The following is a 21,616-nucleotide window of genomic DNA, read 5'->3' on the forward strand; positions in this document are numbered from 1 at the left end:
TGTGAGCCCCTATGAGCCCAGGTTAGTTGATTATGTAGGTTTTCTTAGGGGTGTTCTTGACTTCTCTGGCTTCTAGAAAAAAATCATTCTGAGTGAGATAACCCAGACCCAGAAAGACAAACATGATTGATGTCTTGCTCAATTGTCACCAGAGAGGCTTCATCCAGCAACTGATAGAAACAGATGCGGAAACCCACAGCCAAACATTAGGTCAAGCTCAGGTTGCCTTTTTTAAAATAGTAAGCAATGTCACAATAAAATCAGATAGCTGCCATTCAGACAATAGATAACGAAATGAATGCAATACTAATGAAAATGATAAAATGGCAATGTATGTATTTTCTTTTCATTCTAAAAATAGTTCATTTTAGCTGAAAATGTGTTCTAGAGGATACCTATCAACTGTGTTTTCATCCACTACTGAGGAGGTGCTATCTCTGTGTGCTGTCGCTAACAAAATTTATTTCAAAGGACTGTGGCAAAGGAAGCTGCTTCCTTATACTGCTTGGATCAAATTGCTTCCTGCACCTTTTCCCCAAACTAATGACTTTCACAGAAACAAAATATCCTACAGAAAACTAAACTTTACAAACAATAGAGGTCTTTCCCTTTGTGTAAAGCTAATGACTAACTATATTGTCACATGAGCATTTTCCTTGGAAACAGACAATTTTATTCCCTTTCAATACTCTCCTTAACAACTTTGAAATTTTGATATGAATTCCATTTGTTGCAAATGCTAAAATAAACACAATTAGGATAAATATCACTCTGTATTCATCAAAAGCAAGCTTAAAAACCAGAGAGTCTAACATGTAAGGATTACAATAAGGTCTAACCTTGGGTAATAATCAGCAGTTTCCAGAGTGAAATACAAAATTTTGATAAAGATTGAATCGAAGAGTGTTATAAGGCTGGATTGATCTTTATCCCAGTAATGAATCTGGCATTTTGATCTATTATAGATCTGTAAAACTTCAAAATGTGGATGACACACTGTGGCATTGAGAAGAACAAGGTGTCCATTAGCTCAGGCTGTCACATGAAAGTTTCTGTCATGTTTTTTGACAATCTACAGAATTTCCAAAAAGTTTGGAATCTATGAGATTGTGATTTTTTTTGCATGCATGGTTGGTATCATTATGTTGATAAATGGTTTGGAAGTTATTCTTGTTATATTTTTTATAATTAATTTATTGCTGACAGCTTGGGAGTCCTACTTAATACCCAAATGATTGTTAGACTATAATGTGTCATTCTCTAATATATAATATGCAAGATATCATGAAGGCCCGATTTCCATGCAAATATGTTAGATTCTAATGTACTTTACATACATATAGTATATTGAGAAAATGCCATCATTCTTTTTCAGAAAATAAAAAGGGCTTTTCTGCAAAAAGCTTTAAGAACTCAAATATTCATATGATACAGTTACCCCATCCCATTGTTTTCTACATTAAAAAATTGTCCCTATGCTTTCTGTGTCCATACTTGAATCTAAAGAAAACTTCATTTTCCAACATATTAAACACAGGGAAGCATTAAATACAAGTCAAAGAGAATGTGGCTTGCACAGGTAATTGCAAATCATTTTAAATGTATTTTAGAGTGAAATAGAATCAATGTGAAAAATAATGTCTGCTCATGGGTAATGATTAAAAGTTTCCAGAGTGAAACCCCAAAATTAAGTAAGATTTGAATGAATTTCTTCTTATATATTCTTTGAACCAAACCAATCTTAGTATGCATTATCATTTTGGGTACTACATGAATAAAATGCAGAGCAATAAATACTTTCAAGAAATAAATGCAAGAATGATAGTATAATTTTCTGAATTGAAGCAAGCATAAAGAATATTTATAGGATCACATATGATGAAATCAGATTTATGTTTCTATGTTGTATATAATATGAATATGTCAAGTCAACACTTTCCCCACTGCACCCTCAAAAGTATGATTTCTGATGTCAGTAGAGTTCAGAATACCTGCTTACAGAGGAAATCTCTATCACCTGCAAGTTTTGGCTATTACATTAAATTAAAATCTAGAGTATATTCAAGCATGCTTAATGTACACCTTAAAATAAATCCATGCTTCCCTTGAGAGAAAAAGTCTCAATTCCTACTGTCTACATTGTGAAGCAAAAAACTCTCATTCTTCAACAACCTCTTCAGTGGACTTAGAAAACAAATAGCAAAGCTATACATTATTCAGTACATCCTGGAAGCATACCAAAGCCCTTGGAGCAAGTGATGAATGAGCAGATGTCTCCCTCATGCCTTACCTGGTTTGCTCTTTTTTAAAAATCCAGCCCCTGCTGTCTACCAAACAAAGCTCATGGCCACTGGGTGAAATCCAAACTGAGTAGTTGATCATGATACTTCCAGCCTGTCACAGATAGCAGCATCTCTCAAAGTCCCACAAGCCAACTTCTTGAAACATGCCTGCAACAAACAAGACATTTCTTCATTATAATTGAAAAATGGTGAGCCACATCCTAGGACCAGGGGCCTTCACTACTCAATCAATAAGGGAATTATAAAGTACTGTGTAAGGTACTATACAATGCCACTCAGGATGCTGAGAAACACAAAGCTGGAAGGCTGAAGTGTGTCCTTCTCAGACGGTGTTTGTGCAGAGCACATTTTCATTGCCATGCTTTCAGTCACCTGCTCAGTCTACAAGTATTAATAAATGCTATTAATATTAAAACTCACTCATATTATTAAATATACATCAATATTCCTGTAACTGACCACCTCCAGTACTCAATTTTTCTGACTCCACCCATAATACTTTCAAGGTAATTGAGCATTGAGATACCACAGAGAAAAAAAATCTATCAGCAGCAACAGCAGAATTCACAGGATGATATGGACCAAACAGTATATTTTGTGAGTTCTGACATCCCACAAAAAGTCAGCATTTAGAGTAGAAAATTTAGGTCACCTTTTTAACAAAATGTGTGAGAAACACCCTTGAGTGGAAAATGTGAAGTATTATTATAAATTCAGCAGCCCTGACTCTCCATGTTAAGATACAGATGACAAGATAATAAAGAGAATGGATCATCCAAGATCAGCTGCTCCCTGAGACACAGTCTCTACCAGCTCCAAGTGTACTGGACTTAGTGTCTCTACACAAAGGGATGGCTGGAGCCTAAGAAAGTGATCATATAACAGTCTTGGAGCAATCAATCAATCACACATTTAATGATCCAGTCAATGTCCATATAGATACATATTTTGTTTAAACTTCACAGATATTTCTGACATCCATTGATGGAGAAAAATCCCTAAGCACAATCACCAACTTTTCCTGTGTTGATGCCTGCCACACAAACAACAGAGTTCACTAGGAATGCTGAAAGGTACTTACAGGAATGGCTAGTTGGTGGTCTTCCCAGAGGAATCTCTAAGAACAGATGCCTTTATTTTTAAAACCTACAACCATACCATCTATGTATCTATCTATCATCGATCTATCTAATTATTCTTTTTTTTACTAATTCCATTGGGACATTCCTTTGAATGGTTATGTTCTACAGGATCATGGACACAGAGGTGTAAAACCTGATTTTAATAAGCCACAATATTACCATGCACCTGCATTCCCATAAGGCAACATGGAAACTTTGTTCAAAGTCTCAACAGTGAGATAGTGACTGTCCCTTTTCAGTAGGGATGGTAAGAGAACAAGGGTCCGAAGTCCAGTCCAATTCATGCCTCATTAAAATACAATATTTCAGAAAAAGCAGAGTTGTGTATAGGGATAATGGATAATAAATGTTCACGCTTCAATTTAAAACAAGTATTTTACCTCTCTCTCTCTCTCTCTCACACACACACACACACACACACACACACACACACACACACATGACTTGAAATTTCCAATCTGTCAATTCAAGCTCTGATATTTATTAACCTACAACCTTAATTTTGTTGTAGATGAAAATTATTTTTATTCATGCCAAATATTTCTACTTATCTGCTTTGAGAATGCTCAAAAATGATCAAATCAATTATCTAATAACGGAAACCAACATTCATAAGTGGCACTCTTTTTAGTTTCTTGACAGCCATGTGGGATAACATGGAGGAATGGGCATTTAAAACTCAGGCCATTTGTGAGATTGTATGGGAACCTACTACAGCAGAAGCTTCTTGAAATCTGGTAGACAGGTAACAGTGAAGCAATTTAGAAGCATAATTTTCAAGCTACACAAATGGCTTTGGGGTGAGGAATTTCCAAGAGCTGCCTGCTTTGGAAGCAGCCATCTGGAACTTGGTACTGATTCTCACACATTGTCACAGTCTCTTGTTATAAAAAGGTAAAAGTAACATAATTTGCTTTTTTTAAAATTTTATTATTATTATTATTATTATTATTATTATTATTATTATTATGTGTTTTAATTTTATACATCAACCATGGGTTCCCTGTCCTCCCGCCTCCCGCCCCCACCCCAGCCCCTCTCCTCCATCTCCATGTCCTCCAGGGAGGCGCCCAGGCTGAGGGACCAGGACCTGTCCTTGGTGCATGAGCTGGCTGTTTGGAACCTTGGGCTTACACAGGGACACATGCTCAGCCTGGAAGGAGGGGACAGGACCTGCCTGTACTGAATCTACCAGGTTTAAATGAGTCCCCAGGGGTGTCTTGGTCCTGGAAGACATAATTTGCTTTTAATGTTGTTTTATTTTAGTTTAAAAAAGGAATATTATTGATCAATTCTCAGAAGGGGGTGTTTTTGTAGTTCCTCTTCAGTGACTATTGCTTATTGATTTATTGAAAATTATTCATTTACTCTACTTTGTATTAAAGACAGATTTTTATGAAATACATTCTAACCAGTTTCTCCACTGGCAATTCCTCCAACACCCTCACCACCATCCCACCCACCAAAATCTACACCTTTTTCTCTCTCATTAGAAAACAAACAGGCATTTAAAATGAAATAAATAGCCAGGCACACACCTTTTATCCCAGCAATCGGGAGGCAGAGGCAGGCAGATCTCTAAGTTTGAGGCCAGGCTGATCTATAGTGCCAGTTCTAGACAGCCAGGACTACATACATAAACCTTGTCTTGAAAAACCAAGAAAACAAATAAAAAGTAAAGAAAGAAAAATAAAATCAAATACACCAGAATAATACAAAACAAATAAATAGGAAGAAAAATAAAACAAAGAAAAAGAATATTTACACATACAGAAATTCCATAAAAAATATAAAATTGGAAATCATGAAAAAGAAGCAAATGACCTGTAAGATTAAAAAAAATTGCACTGACAAAGCATTATGAGACAAAATACCTCTAAAACCACCATTGATATAGTTAGTGCTGTCTGTCCTTTGCTGGGCATTGGGCCTGGCCCTAAGGGTGGTGTGTATATCCAGTGAAACTCCATGTCCTCATTGGGGAAAACCAATTTTTCATTTACAAGTGGTTATTAGCTGAGATAGTTTGGATTTGGAATGGGAGCTTGTGTTCACCTCTCCTCTCGGCGCTGCGGCTCCATCTGCCTCAGACCATTGCAGGCCCACAGTTTCTGTGAGTTCATATGCTGTTTTTAAAAGGCCTCGTTCCTGGTCCTCCATCTCTTCTGGCTCTTACCTTTTTCCCCCTTCTCTTCCCTCAGGGATCCAAAGAGATTTGATGGAGATTTGACATCTCATTTCAGACCATGTTCCAAGGTCTCTCACTCTCTACATTGTCCAGCTGTGGATCTCTGTATTTGTTTCTGTCTACTGCAGGAGGAGGCTTCTCTACTGATAGCCGAGCAAGACACTGATCCATGAGTGTAGCAGAATGTTTTTAGGAGTGATTTTATTACTAAATTCCTTTAGTAGAACAGTAGTAGTTGGTTTTCTTAGGTTCGTGGCCTATCTCGTTTCAGGTTTATGGCCACCTGAGCAGAGTCAGGGATGGACTAGTTCTCATGGAGTGGATCTTAAGTACGGTCAGGTGCTTGGTTACCTGCACAATGTCTGTGCCACTATCTCACCAGCATATCCCATTGAAGATGGAAGGGTTTGCAGCTAGGTTGGTGTTCACCTTTCTCCTCTGCTAGTATGCAGAGTACCTTCCAGTACTATGAACACTAGTCAGGAGGGGTGAAGGCTTCAGTAGGCCTTCAGTTCAACTTCTCCATGTCCAATGAGTAAAATATGTGTTGTCTTCAGCAATAGGGCCTTGTCATTAGTTTGTGGTAAGCAACCAACCTGGGCTGTGGGGATCCCAGGGGCCCGCTTTGGCCAAAACTCAATTAGATGTACCTCCTTCCCATTAATGGAATTTTCATTTAGTGGTGAGAGATGTCTAGTTGGAACTTTGTCTCCTTCATTATTTGGTAATTCATTTTATATATGTATATTTTTTAAGAAGCTTCTACTGTAGAAGTTTTCCATATAATCCCACAAATGGCCTTAGTTTTAAATGTCCATCCCTCCATTCCCTTCTTTGCCTCCCTCTTCCTTCCTGTCCATTTAATCCTCTTTTTCTAATCTTCCCTGTTGTGGAATATTATTTTAACTATGTAAAGACATGTTAAATTTGTTTATGCCCCAGAATATTACTATTTTGACTGTGTAAAGGTGTGTTACATTTGTTTCTGCTGCCTTTGTTAATGATGTAAAGATGTGTTACATTTGTTTTTGCTGTATTTGTTTAATTATGAAAAGGTGTATTGCTGTTTCATCTTGCCTGCCTAAGGCACCTGATTGGTCTAATAAAAAGTTGAGCAGCCAATTGCTACACAAAAGAGGGATAGGTGGGGCCGGCAGGCAGAGAGGATAATTACAAGGAGAAATCTAGAATTGGAAGAGGAATGAGCTAATAAGGAGGAGGAGAGAATGAGGGTGAAAGAGAGGGACATGCCTGGGGCGAGCTGCCAGGTCACTGCCAGCCAGCCAGACAGACATGAGAAGCAGTGGAAGTAAGATATACAGACAGAAAGAAAAGTAAAAAGGTAGATAAAAAGAAACAAGTTAATTTAAGTTAAAAGAGCTAGCCAGAAATGAGCCTAAGCTGGACTGAGCATTTGTAACTAATAAGAAGTCTCTGTGTCATGATTTGGGAGCTGGTTGGTGGTACAAAAGAAAAAGCCTGGTACACTCCCCTCCCCTAGTCCATCTGTAACTGTATATTCCATTTTCCCTTCCTTTCGCAATCCTTCTTTTACCCTTAATACCTCACTCTATACTTCTGTGGGTATATGGATTATAGCCTGCTTCTCAAAAATGTAAAAGTTAATATCACATATAAGCAAATATATACTATATTTTTATTTTGGGGTCTGGGTTATCTTACTCAGGATGACTTTTGTAGCTCCATTGATTTACCTGTGAATTTTATTCCTTTTTTTTAAACAGTTGAATAATATTCCATTATGTAAATATATAACATTTTCTGTGTCCTTTTGTCTGTTGATGGACATCTAGGCTATTTCCAATTTCTAACCATTATGAGTAGAGCAGCAATGAACGTGGATGAACAAGTGTATCTGTAGTAGGATGTAGAGTCTAATGACGATGTGCTCAAGAGTAGTATAGCTGTATCTTGAGGTAAATCTAGTCTCAGCCTCCAGAGGAACTGCCACACTGATTTCCACAGTGGCTGTATACTTTTGCACTACACCAACAATATGTGAGTGTTACCCTTACTCCATATCCTCACCAACATGAGCACTCATTTGTTTTATTGACCTTGGCCATTCTGACTGTTGTAAGATAAAATCCCCAAATATTTCTGGTGTCTATTTTCCTGATGACTAAGGATGTTGAACATTTATGTGTTTCTCAAATATTTGTGATTCATCCTTCAAGAACTCTCTGTTTAGAGATCTGTACCTTTTTAAAATTGGGTTATTTCTTTTCTCTTAAGTTCTTTCTGTACTTTAGATATTAGACCTCTATTGGTTGCATATTTGGTAAAAAGTCTCTTCTCATCCTGCAGCCTTCTGCTTTGTCTTCATGATAGTGTCTTGCCATACAGAACCTTTTCAGTTTCATGAGATTCCACTTATTAGTTGTTCTTAGTACCTGCACTAACGGTCTTTGGGTTAGACAGTCTTTTTTCTTGACAATGAGTTAAAAATTATTCTCCACTTTCTATTCTATTAGGTTCAGTGCATCTGTCCTTTTGCTGAAGTCCTTAATCCACCTGGAGTTGAGTTTTGTGCAGGGTGTTAAGAATGGATCTATTTGCTTTCTTCTGAATGCAGTCATCTAGCTTGTCCAGTAGTATTTATTGAAAATTCTGTCTTTTTTTCCAGAGTGTATTTCTGGATTAAAAAAAATCAGGTGTTCAAAGGTGTGTGACTGTATGTCTGTGTCTTCAAATTGATTCAATTGGTCAATGTCTGTTTTTACAACAATGCTATTCTTTTTTTTTTTTTTTAACTACAGGTCTGTATTATGGTGGAATTTGGGGCCCATGATGTCTCTGAAATTCTTTTATAATTCAAAATTATTTTAGCTATCCCATTTTTCTGTATTTTCAAATTGTAATTCTGAAGGGGATTATACTGAATCTGTAGATACCTTTTGGTAGGGTGGCTATTAATCCTACTGGTCCACAAGCATGGGAGATCTTCCCATTTTTTTTTTAACTATCTTCTTCAGTTTCTTTCTACAATGCCTTAAATTTTTTATCACACAAACCCTTCACTTGTTTGGTTAGAGTTACCCTAAGATGTTTTTGAGGCTATTACAAAAGATATTGTTTCCCTGATTTTGTTGTCAGTCACTTTGTCATTTGTATATAAGATGGTGACTGATTTTTGTTGGTTAATTTTGTATTTGGCAAATTTACTGAAACTGTTTATTGACTGTGTAAATTTCCCAGTGGAGCTTTTAGGGTAATTTACATATACAATCATATCATCTGCAAATAAAGATACTTTGACTTTCTTTTACTATCCCTTGATCTCCTTCAATTGTCTTATGGCTCTAGATATTACTTCAAGTACTAAATTAAATAGCTATGGAAAATGTGAACAACCTCATCATGTTCCTGACTTTAGTGGAAATGCTTTGAGTGCCTTTCCTTTAGGTTGAGGTAGACTGTGGGCTTGTGATAAATCTCTTCTGGTATTTTGAGGTATGACCCCTGTATCCCTAGTCTCTCACAGACTTATATCATAAAGGAATGTTGGATTTTTTCAAAGGCCTTCCCTGCATTTAATGACAAGATTGTGTGGCTTTTTTTCTTTCAGTCCATTTATATGTGGATTATATTGATCAATTTACTATGTCAAACATCTCTGAGATGAAGCCTACTTGATCATGGTGGATGATCTTTTAGATGTGTTCCCACATTTGGTTTGTAAGTATTTTATTGAGAATCTTTGCATTTATGTTCGTATGAGAAATTGGTCAGCAATTCTCTTTGTTGGACCTTTATGTTGTTTAGGTATCAGAATGATTGTGGCCTTGTAAAAAGAAATAGGAATGTTCCTTCTGTGTCTACTTTTGTGGAATAAATTTGTGAAATAGTGGAGTTAGTTCTTTTTGGAAATATGGGAGAACTCTACACTGAATTAATCTGCCTCTGGACCTTTAATGACTGCTTCTACTTCACTAGACATTATTGGTCTGTTTAAATCTCTTATCTGATCTTGATGTAACTTTTGCAGATAGTGTATATCAAGAAATGTCTCCATTTCTTTTAGGATTACTTTTTTGGTGGAGTATATTCAGTTAAAGTTTGTCTTATGATTATCTAGAGTTTCTTGGTGTCTGTTGTTATGTTCCCACTTTTGTGTTTACTTTTGTTGATATGGATCATCTTTTTCCATCTTTTAGTTAATTTGTCTAAGGGTTTATTAATCTGATTGATTTTCTCAATGAACCAACTCTTTGTTTCATTGATTCTTTGTATTTCTTTCTTTTTTTTCTTTTTTTGGAATCTCACATCATGCTCCCCTTCTAGTCTTCCATGTCTGCTCCACTCTCTTGTGATTTCATCCACTCTTCCCACCAAAAAAAAAAAAGAATGGAAAAAGGAAAAAAGTACATTTTGTATTGTCCACATATTCACTGGAGTATGGCCAAACACCTAGTGGCCAGTTTTCCAAGAGAAGGTGAATCTTTTTCTACCTGCACCCCCACCAGAAACCATCAACTGTGGAGAGTCATGTGGCAGCCAAGGAGAAGTAGAGCCAGCTCCCCTTAACCCACACCACCCCTCCTCCTGCAGTGTGGGGGCAAGCTCAGCATAGCCCATGGACATCAACACAGCTTCAATTGGCTGCCCAGACCAACAGGCATCCACATAGCCTTTGGGGAGTTACACAGACATCAACATGGCCCCTGGCCATATCAGAACCACCAATCCACTCATGGCTCTTAGTGCCTACATGTACCATAGGCCTCAACATGGTCTCAGGTGGTTACACATGCCACTCACATTCAGATGGACCTCTGAGGCAGCAAAGCCCATGGAGGATAACACCAAGGCCTCAGTCAATGGCACAAACCGCATATGTCCACATGGAACTCAAGTTTTATCAAGGTCTAGGGCACTAGCATAGACCACAGACACCAACACAGTCTCCAGTGGCATCACAGACCACCGTGGTCCCATGAGCAGGTCCAATTCAGAAAGTGAAACTTTCCTTATGTTGGGCCTTTGTGTTTGCCCATTTCCAAGGCAATCCTACTGCAGGGCCTCATGTTTGGGGCCTGAGCCCTCTGCATAAGCTCCAGGCTGCTACATATCATTCAGGCCGACCCTACACTCTGTGTTTCTAATTTTCACATCTCTCCATCATGTATTTGTTTGTAGTGGTGCTCACCACCAGTGCTTCAAAGGCAAGGAGGACTGGTTGGCTTCTGCCACCAAAACTCTGATTCTCATATTGCTTCTGTTGTTGTTCAATTTATTGACTTCAGTCCTGTGTTTGATTATTTCTTGTTGTCTATTCCTTTCAGGTATTGTTTCTTCTTTTTGCTCTAGAGTTTTCATATATGCCATTCTGTTGCTAGTGTGAGATCTCTCTGTACTCTTTAAAAGAAATTTTTTTTTTTTAGTGCTATGAATTGGCTTCTCAGAAATGAGAATTCAAACATACAGCCTAAGGATGCCATTCTCATTTGATATACCACATACTATAACTAGGGAGGGTTGACGAGGGGTAATAGTAGGAGAGAGACAGGCAAATAACACTAAGAATTTTGGGGAAAGTTGTGTTAAAATGTAATCATACAAAAACATATATATATATATATATATATATATATATGTTATATATGTTCATGTACATACATATATACACAGAGAGAGAGAGAGAGAGAGACAACACAATCACACACACACACACACACACACACACACACACACACACACACATAAACACTAATGGAGCATGCTATGTGGTGTAGTGTAAGTTTCTCCAGTCCCACCCAGCCCTGCAGTCCAAGAAGAGCAGAGTTGGGGAGGCACGAGCTACTGCCCAAGGAGCAACAAGATACCAGCAGCTAATATCTATGCACTTTTCAACAAAAACCCCAGTGCAAGATATGGGAAACCTCTCTAGAATTGTTGGTCAGGAAAATGCAAGAATCTTCAAAAACAGTATGGGATATTGTCATTCCTCTTGGTTGACTTCTAGAACTTATTGTCAAAGACATAGATGGTTTAGACATAGGACTTAGGGGAGCTGAGCCAGAACTTACATGGAAGCCTCCTCCCTAAGGACTAGCTCTACTAGTATCTAAAGGTACTACATAGGCTGCCTAGATAGGGGAAGAATCAGTAGTCCTACCCAGGTGTAAAGTCTACAAACTACAAGAATGACCTCACAAAATATGTGAGTAGTGTCACAGCGGTACTTTAGTCTTAGAAGTAACCAATAGCTATTGGACTTAAGGCTCATACAATACAAGGGAATTCATGCTGGTACTGGAAACCTAGCTAACTACCCTCGGCTAGAGTGGTCATAAACCTGAGAGAAGAACCTACTACCACCATTTTCTTAAGCCAACACAGTTTCTAACTGTCTTCTGTTTTAAATATTTATACCTACAGATTGTGTCTCTTACTCCTTATCAAAGAAGTATCCTTTTTTTTTTGATACAGATGGAGACTTACAGGGATCTACAACTTGTCAAAAAGTAGAAAATAAATTACCATAGGGTGCCCATCTCCAACTGATGGTATTTGAAATGCAAGTTCTATACCCCAGGCTCAGGGAAAATTGACATCAATGTGAAGGAAACGTTGTAAGAGTCAGATGACTATGATAACTGATAGTAGATGTTTTCCCCTAGATATGACAGGGAAAATTCACTCATGATGTTTTAACAATATGGTTGCTTGAACATGACTAGCATAGTCAAAACACTGCTTGACCTGCCGAAGGTTACAGGGAAAAGTCCACAAGGTCCCATCATTAAATAAAGAACTGAGGGTAGTCAAGGTTGCTGAGAGTCAGTTTCCTAGTGAGATGAGTTAGCTAACACATAGATTAACTAATCCCAGTGGTCAATCTTGGCCACATATACATACAAACAATACTAAATGTACTTACTGGCCATATCTACATGTGCACATACACCAACACTGAAGAGAAGAGAAGAGAAGAGAAGAGAAGAGAAGAGAAGAGAAGAGAAGAGAAGAGAAGAGAGGAGAAGAGAGAGAGAGAGAGAGAGAGAGAGAGAGAGAGAGAGAGAGAGATTGTTGTTTATTATTGTTCTATATAAGAAGAGATTATGAATTGGGGAAATAGAGGTGGAACACAGGAGGAAATGGAGGCTTTAGAGAGAGGAGCTGTGATGTATATGTAATAATACCTATGTATAAAATTCATAATAAAATAAGCAATAATATACATTTTAAATTATATGTCCACACTAAGAAATGGCATTCATTTATTTGTGTGAGTGTGTGTGTGTGTGTGTGTGTGTGTGTGTGTGTGTGTGCATGCATGTGTGTGTACGTGCATGTGTGCTGGTTAGATTGCTTTGTTATTTATTTAATATTTATTTGTTTATTTATGTCAACTTAATACAAGTCTGGATCTTCTGGGAAGAAGCAATTTCAATTGAGAACATGCCTTCATCAGATTGGACTGTAGGCAAGTCTGTGGGATGTTATCTTGATTAACAATTGATGTACAAGGGCCCAGTAAACTATTGACAGTATCATCCTGGAGCAGGTGGTCATTGGAAGGATCAAAAAGCAGGCTAAGCAAGCCATTAGGGATATTCTAGTAAGAGACATTTCTCAATGGCTTTGCTTCAGTTCCTGTCTCCTGGTTCCTACTGACTTCCCTCTATGATGGTTTGTCACTGGGAAGTAAATCTTAGTTGATGTTCTGTACTGTGAAGAGACATCATGACCAAGACAACTCTTATATAAGTAAGCATTTAATTGGGAGCTTGATTACAGAGGCATTAGGTAGAAACAAGCAGACATGGTACTGAGGCAGTAGCTGAGAACTTTACCTCCTGATCTATAGGCAACAGACAGGGATACTGGGGCTGGGATGGTTTATTTTATTTTTAATTGTATTTTTTTGTTTTTCAGTACTCTTTCACAGATAAGGAAATCAGAGCTTAGAAGATTATCCAAACTCACATAATAATGAAGCAGTGGAGTCTGAGACACCACACTGAGGAAAAATATTTTTGTTGCTTACTTAGGCCACCCCGAGTGACACACTTCCCCCAACAAGACCACACCTTTTAATCGTTCGGGCAAAGTTCCACTAACTGTGGACCAAGTAATAAAATATATGAGCCTATGAAGGCCATTCCTATTCAAACCACCACAGTGTGAAAGCCAAACAAACCCCTTCTCCTCAAGCTGGTGTTGGCTAGCATTCTATTATAGCCACAGAAAGCAAAATAGAATAGCACATGTATACACTGCATGATGGGCAAATCTGTTGAGGTCTTAGAACATCTTAACATAGTTTGCTCTCCTTTTGTCTTGTCCATTCTGGGGATCAAACGTAGGCTGTGATGTTTGTGGTTAAGGGCCATTTTCTAATGAGCCACATTGCTGGCCCAGAAAGCATTTTATTTTCAATAGAATTTTTGTTTTGGAGAAACCAGTATTCTTTGAAAATGAATTATAATGAATGTATCTTATTTTATAAATTAAATCTCAATAATCTTGACTTAAATATTTTGAATAAGTTTTTAGCTATGTCCCAAAAGGTTCCATGGTATACAGAAGACATGATATACAGACACTATTGGTAAACTATTATCTATAAATTAAAAACTAATCAAGACAAAAATAAGCTTGAACACAAACATAGAACAATGCACATCTGCACAAACCCCTATTTCTGTGACTTGTTCTACCCTTAAGTGGTCTTCAATTGAATTCTACTTTTCTTTGTTTCCCCCTATACACAGCACTACAGCCTTTTCAGTCTATCGTATTGCTTTGAAGAAAGCTTTCCAAAAGATCCCCTCAGCACTTAGACACTCACTTTATAGGCTATTGATTTGCACTTGTTGGTTTGTTGGTCTTTAAACATTGTCTAGGGGATGTGTTTCATCTTCCCTACAGAGGCATGTTGCATAGCCCCCTGGGCAGCTAACAGAACTGAAATAGTAGGCAGCATTTTGTGAGCTCACTGCTCTTGTTAAATGACTTGACTGTTCAGTGTGTTTTGCAAGATATGTATGGAAGCTACTCGTTTCTCCAAACAAACATCAAAAACATAATTATAGGAAATGTGGCAAGGGCTGGATTATCAATGATCAAATTTAGGGTTCTTTAATCCTCTGTAATTTAAAATCTAGGTCTTCAAATGATTTTTAAACATCAGAGGGGGTCCATGCCTTTTAGCTACAAAACAATTTCTTCATAGTTCTTTCCCCCTTCATTGAGTCACACCAAGAAGCAACCCTTTCTTCCCTAGCAGGCAGAAGGCACCCAGAACCACTAAGATGTCACAGCACGAGCTGCACTTTCATGTAATGCTTCCTATTTCACCTGCTCAAGAACTATGAGCTGTGATCACATTCTGCTGAAGAAAGCAATGATCAGAATGTTTGACTTATTCGCCCAACGACAAGCAGTCTTTGAAAAACTGCAGTCAGGATTCTGATGCCCTTAATTAATAGTGCTATGTTGTCAATTAAATGCTTATAGATCGAATTTGAGCACTTATCTCAGTCTTTAGAGGAAGACCTTAGTCTCAGGAAAGTGAAGTGACAAATCTGAGGGTGTTTGCATCACAGGAGGGTGTTTGCATCACAGGAGGGTGTATGTGAAGACCTAAAGGCAGGATGCCCCTCCCCTGCCTCTCCAATACCAGTTCTCCTTTAGCATTCTCAGCATGGTGTCCCAACAACATTATAGATTTCCAATGTACTTGATTTTAAAGAACTATGTTCTTGGTAGCTTTATTTTAGAAAGTTCCAAAGCCAATAAACAGCACAACAGCATATCTGAGTACACATATTAAATGAGCAGAGTTTGCTGAAAGCAACAGATGATCTCCCTCATCACTTTCTCCAATTAAAATAGTACAGACACGAGGAGAACACAGTCTTACTAGATGGTGACAAAACCAATGATTAGACTGTAATATAAATAACACATTGGTATTTTGCTGATGCCCATTTTGTACATTCAGCTGTGTTATTAGCAACCACAAACTTGAAATAATCTTTCCATGTATTCATCTAATATAATTTTCATTTTGTAACTTAGCAGGGAGTCTATTAAGTGACACAAAGTAAGATCTAGGGTAATTCCATTAACAGCTGAATCCAGGGCTGGCTACAGACTCAACCACAAATGATTCTCCCTGTTTTCAGCTCTAATCAAAGGTATGCAATTCTGATTTGATTATGGTATGCAATCTTGCCAACTCTAACAGGATACATTCCTGGCTACTTTGTATTTCCATAAATGGAAGCATCAATACCTCACACTTTGCAGCTGTTCTCTGCTGAGGTGCATCTCCTTTTCAGGCGTATTTTCAACCTGTGTTCTCCTCTTGTGCCACTAAACACAACTAAAAAAATTGTTAAGAAGGTAAATAAGGTGCCGGTTTTGAGTCACCAGGTGTGTAGCGCAGGCCAGTGATCTTTGAGAGAAGGAAACACAGAAGGGAGACCATCGCTTCTTCTATTACTCTCTGGGTTAGTGACAGTGATTTCATGTCAGGCTGGGGCTGACAAGAGAGGGAGCTACACTGTGTGACTACATGCTCCTACTGGCTCTACTGTTCAGGATGAACTGAGACCCTTCATCTGTGCCTTTCTCAACCCACACACGGATTCCTATGCATTTCACTACTGTAATAGAAAAGGAAAGAAAACATTTCACACCCAAATGTGTGGAGTAGGATTCACTTAAATCAGTATTTTCAGCGAGGTTTACAATTTTGAGATTTTTTTTTTCATAGATGAGAAGAAATGTCTGGTGTCATGGATCAAGGTTTCCTTCCTTTGGGACTAGAAAATGTGTTCAAATTAAGACTAAATAAAAGGAAGTAAAGATCAGCAATGAGACCAAGAATTGAAGAAATAGAACGCAAGTGATAGAGAAAAGTGACAAGGCCTAAGGTTGTTTCTGTGAGGAGTACTAAAAACCTGCAAGACACAGTATATGCAAATTACAAATATTCCATTAACACTAGATTCCTTAATGCCACTAGAAAGGCAGTAGGGCATTCTATGAATAGTTTTATATCTATAATTTTGACAATTCAGATGAAATAAATAAGTCCCTTAAAGAGCATTCTAGAACTAAGCAACTTCATTACATCAGACAAACTGAACCCATCATTTAAACCTTTGTACAAAGTTATTAAATATTTTAACACACATCATTGTTTTCAGAATTATTAGCTTAAAGACAGAGAAACATTTTCCAAGACATTTTATGAGAACAAAATAAACCCAACTATTTTCAAAGCCTAACAAAATAATTTTAAGGAGTTGTCTGAATAGATGATGTGCTGGATTGTAGCTCTATGAGGCACCTCCACTCTGATATCCACTGTGGATGCATCAGTTTGCACTAGCACCAACAGGGAAGGGAATAGGGGTTCTTTCTTTCCGCATCCAAAACAGCATTTATTGCAGGTTTTTTTTTTTTTTTTTTTCAATTTTAGTCATTCTGCCTGTGGTAAGATGAAATCTAAAAGAAGCTTTAATTTGCATTTATCAGATGGATAAAGATTTTGAACACTAAAAATATATATTTCTCATTTCACAGACATTTTTATTTCTCCCTCTGTGACACCAAGGCACATACAGGCGGGACTAATGGGCTTAGTGTATTTTACAAAGAACACAAGAAACTGGGAGAAAACAGTGTTTAGGGAAGTAGGAGAGGAACTGAAAAAGAGTTGATCAAAACACATTACATGTACTAATGAAATTCTCAAAATAAAACATGTGAGGAAAGATAGTTATAGGATAAGATCCTTTAAGAATGTAGAAAGAAATATCATCCCACCATAAAATCAAATCCAGCCATCCATGTACCAAGACTAACATGTCATGTTGAGGGGGCTTTACTCTGAAAAGCAATTTTAGTTCAATATTTGAATGTGATTATCCATAAGCTTGTTTGAAGGCAAAATATATTTAAAAAACAAACAAAAAATATTTGATAAAATTTGACAGGGATTGCTAACATTCTCGATCAGGAAGAACTGATTGGCTTTTTTCAATTTGGGGAAAGTCAAGTTACAGTCAACATCACATTTAGGGTTCAAGAGTTGATCTCTCTCCTCTAGTACAAGTTAAGTCAAGCATGTTGCCAGGAGATCATACCCAGCTCCACAATTCAACTCTACCAAAGATGCCATTTTCAGTGAGCATACTTTTGAACACAAAGTTGCAGGATCTGATAGAATTGATATGTAAACCTCTCAAGATTATAGCATTCAAGGCTAATACACAAATAAATGAGGTTTTTCTTTATGCCAACAAGAAACATAAATAATATTTTAAAATACAGTTATAGCACCCCAAATCATGACTAAAATTTTCAATAAAAGATGCATTTGGTAGGTAGAAATATAACACAATCTCTGCAATGTATTCCTTTACTAGTCATGTCCTATAGAATTCTCCCCCTTTCATTGGGGTGGAGACCTGATACCATTGTGGGATACCACTTTCACAGTTACACACAAATTGAAACACATCTTCAAAGAGAGAGAAACTGTCTTAAGTGAGCCTGGCTGATCAGATGAGCCTATGAAAGAAAGACAAAGTTCAGGAAACTTCCTGTTTGCTTGAAGACACAGCCCCACATGAGTCCTACAGTGAAAGAAAATGACTTCTTTTCCGTAGTCATGGGGACTTGGAAAATAATTCTGTTCAGGAGAAATCTGCCATCATTGACACACTAACTCTAAATACCTCTGCAACAACAACAAAAAAATTAATGTTGCAAAGCAAAAAATTAAAAGGAGCTAAATAAATCTCAGTAGTCTAAATTTCATTGAAATTTGTAAATCTGATATAAAATGTTTTCTGATAATGCAAAAGACAAAGATGACCAGAGAAAAAGAAAGCAGGATACAGATGGAAATCCCCGACTTAAGACTTTGTATGAAGTGAAAGTAAGACGGTGGAATACTGACACATGGAGGTGAAAATGAAAGCACAGAAATTTCAAAACAGTGACATTTACATGGATAATCACTTTAAATCACTGCCTATTATAAACTACAACACCGACATGAGGGCCACACAATAAATTCAGTTCATTGATCACATCAGCTACAGAGGGAGCTAAAGAAAACCAGGCATGGCTGCAAGACAGCATTTTCCTCTAGTTGCAAAGCCACGCTTTCACAGAAACACGGAAAAATGAAGCATATGTGATGAAATACCAGCACTGATTAAATCCAGACAGTTGGGCCTTCATGGAATATGCTCCCTACCACTATCTACCACTTTTGTTTGAAATAGTTCCTTCAAAAGACACTGGAGTTACGGCGATTGCTCAGCAGGTAAGAGCCCTTGCTCTCCATGCCAGGCAGCCTAGTTCAATCTCTGGAACCCATGTACAAAAGCTAGATAAAGTGGCACTTGTTTGTAATTCCAGCACTCCTATGGCGAAGAGGGAGGTGGAGACAGGCAACTCAGCAAGGAGCTCATGGGTCAGCTATCCTAAAGTATGCAGCACAGCAGAAAGCCCTCTCCCGACCGACCTCCATACATGTGCAGTGGCATGCGTCTGGGGGGAAAACAATCTGTGTGTGTATGATGTGTGGCTCTAATAGCATGTAACCTTTACCTCAGAAAGACTAGTGCTGCATTACAGATCCTCAAAATGGACAAGACATTCATTCCCTTCAGGAGAAGCCTTTACCTGGGGGTCATTTTTAGTTGCAATTTCATGTGAAGCAGGTGTCTCTATGCCCAAGCCTGATGCACGATGCTACATTGCTGGTTACTCTAAGGCAGATACGATGCATTTGTTTGTTAGTCTTCATCTTAAGGCTCTGCAATCCCTTGTGGAAATCAGATGGTTATTTCCAGCTACCTATATACTTCATGCTTCCCAGACACTAGGCAAGCAACTCAACTTTACATTTTCCAAAACCTCTTTTATAACGTCTCTTGTGCCAATAGATGATGAAAACCAACCAACCAACCAACCAACCAAACAAACAAATAATTGAACAAACCTGATCAGCATCAATCAAAACTACATTTAAAAATATAAATGTCAAGGGAAATTCATATTCTTCCTCATCCTCCCTACCTATTGAGCACCTACTTACATTCACTGTGATTCTTAATGTCTTTGTCAGCTCATCTCCGTTTGTTTGTTTGCTTGTGGATTGCTAGTGTCCACGATGGTTTTCTAGTATGCACTCCAGCCCTCACTAACTAAAGTTACGTACATTGATCAGGAGAATCTTTCAGAATCATGAGTCTGACTGTGATTGCCCACAGGATGAATTAAACATTCTTTAGTCTAAGATGCAGAGCCCTTTGTGTTACGAATCTGCATACAAATTTTAGGGACATTACTGCTTGCCATCCTCCTGCTCTTCCCAAGTCATGAACTGCTGCCGCCTCTTCTTCTATTTTCAATGTTCCTCTCATGGACTGTGAAAACCTTGCTTGTTTCATTTGTCTGGAAAACCTTAGCTCCAGAGTCACATGGGTGGTGGAAGGTAAGGATTCTTGTAACAGAGTGTCAGATTTCCACACGGACACTGAATTACATCAAAAATTTTGATCCTCTGCTTGCCGTTTGTATTGCTACCTGATACAAAATGTTCTGTAGAATAGGGACTGGAGCATACATGATTTGGAAGTCCAAAATAATTGTTGAGTATGATAAAATAAAGATTTGGAGTTATGGAGGCAAGAGGAGATAGATGGTAAGAAAAGAATGAGGTACTCATAGAAGTAAGGAAATGAAGAAAGAAATAGGAAAGAAAGAAAGAAAAGTAGAACCCCCACACTCATACACACATACCACACATCTCAGTGTACCCTGATCTTATTTGTTCATAGTCTTCTTGATTCCTTTCTTGCTGGTTGTCTTCCTGTTCCAAATAGCCAGGCTCCCTTCTACTTTTGTGTGTATATATGTATGAGTATGTGTTTGTTTGTTTTTTGTTTTTGTTTTTTAGTATATGTGTGTATGTATCTGTAAATGTGTAAGTATATATATGACTATATGTATTTAAGTATGTATATGTGTGTATCATGTATATGTTATCTGTGTGAATGTGTGTCTATGTATATATGTGTATATGTGTGGCTGTGCACATGTGTATGTTTGTATGTATGTATACGTGTGTATGTATATGTGTGCTTATATATGCTTGTGTGTTTCATATAACAAAAATAAGAAAGACTGTGGCAAACCTGGTTTGGTGAAGAATTCTTTAAGTAGTATAATTCACATCCAAAATTTGAGAAAATTATGTCCAGCAATGTACACAAAGCCATCACAAGGTTAAGCCAGCTAAAGCTCCACCATGCATGGGAGAGAGACTACCAAGGCTTCACTCCTAGCTGAGATATTACTGATTGGGAGTTTATGGCTACTAAAGGAGGGAGGGTTTTTTTTTCTTTGTGTGATTCTGGCCACTGGTAGGTTACTCATGCTCCAGCAGTTGGAAAGCACTAACAGGGCTTAGTTGTTTAAAACGAACAAACAAACAAACAATGCCAAAGAAAACAGGAAGTTGGAGTTGGGAGGGACTTGTTTTGGGGGAAGCAAGTCTGACTCAGACATGGAAAGTAGAGGTAGATAAGATCAACATAAGTTATATACAAGTGTGAACATTTCAAGGAATAAATAAAATACCGTTTTAGTGTTCTTACAACATTACCAACTGGTTTTTATTCAAGAAATTCAAATTCTGTCTCTCATTTGAACAGTAACCCATGCATTGATACTGAGCACACTGACAAACGAAAGGAGGGAAAAAGCACAGTTACCTCAGTACGCAAAGAAAAAGCATGTAACAGTCCCAAAATTCATTCCTAGGAAAACTTTAAGCAGATAGGGAAGTGAAGTTCCTCACTTTGGTAAATACTGTCTTTAAAATCTTACTTAATTTTTCACAAAACAGAATAATTTGCTTTTACAATTAGAAAAAGGCAGCTATGTGAACTCCTTTGCCTGTTTTGGACTATTATGTATTT

The 21,616-nt window shown here is 37.7% G+C and overlaps 1 long non-coding RNA gene across 1 annotated transcript in view; it reads right to left on the reverse strand.

Moving 5' to 3' along the window:
• Positions 1 to 2,286: 2,286 nt before the first annotated feature.
• The window catches only part of LOC118578362, a 203,422-nt gene continuing 184,092 nt past the window's right edge, over positions 2,287 to 21,616 (reverse strand). Inside the window, exon 3 of the long non-coding RNA XR_004944252.1 lies at positions 2,287 to 2,450. This is a non-coding gene — a long non-coding RNA (uncharacterized LOC118578362). The remainder of the gene's footprint in view (positions 2,451 to 21,616) is intronic.

The sequence above is a fragment of the Onychomys torridus genome, chromosome 2 (genome assembly GCF_903995425.1).
Source record: "Onychomys torridus chromosome 2, mOncTor1.1, whole genome shotgun sequence".
NCBI classification, from domain to species: domain Eukaryota; kingdom Metazoa; phylum Chordata; class Mammalia; order Rodentia; family Cricetidae; genus Onychomys; species Onychomys torridus.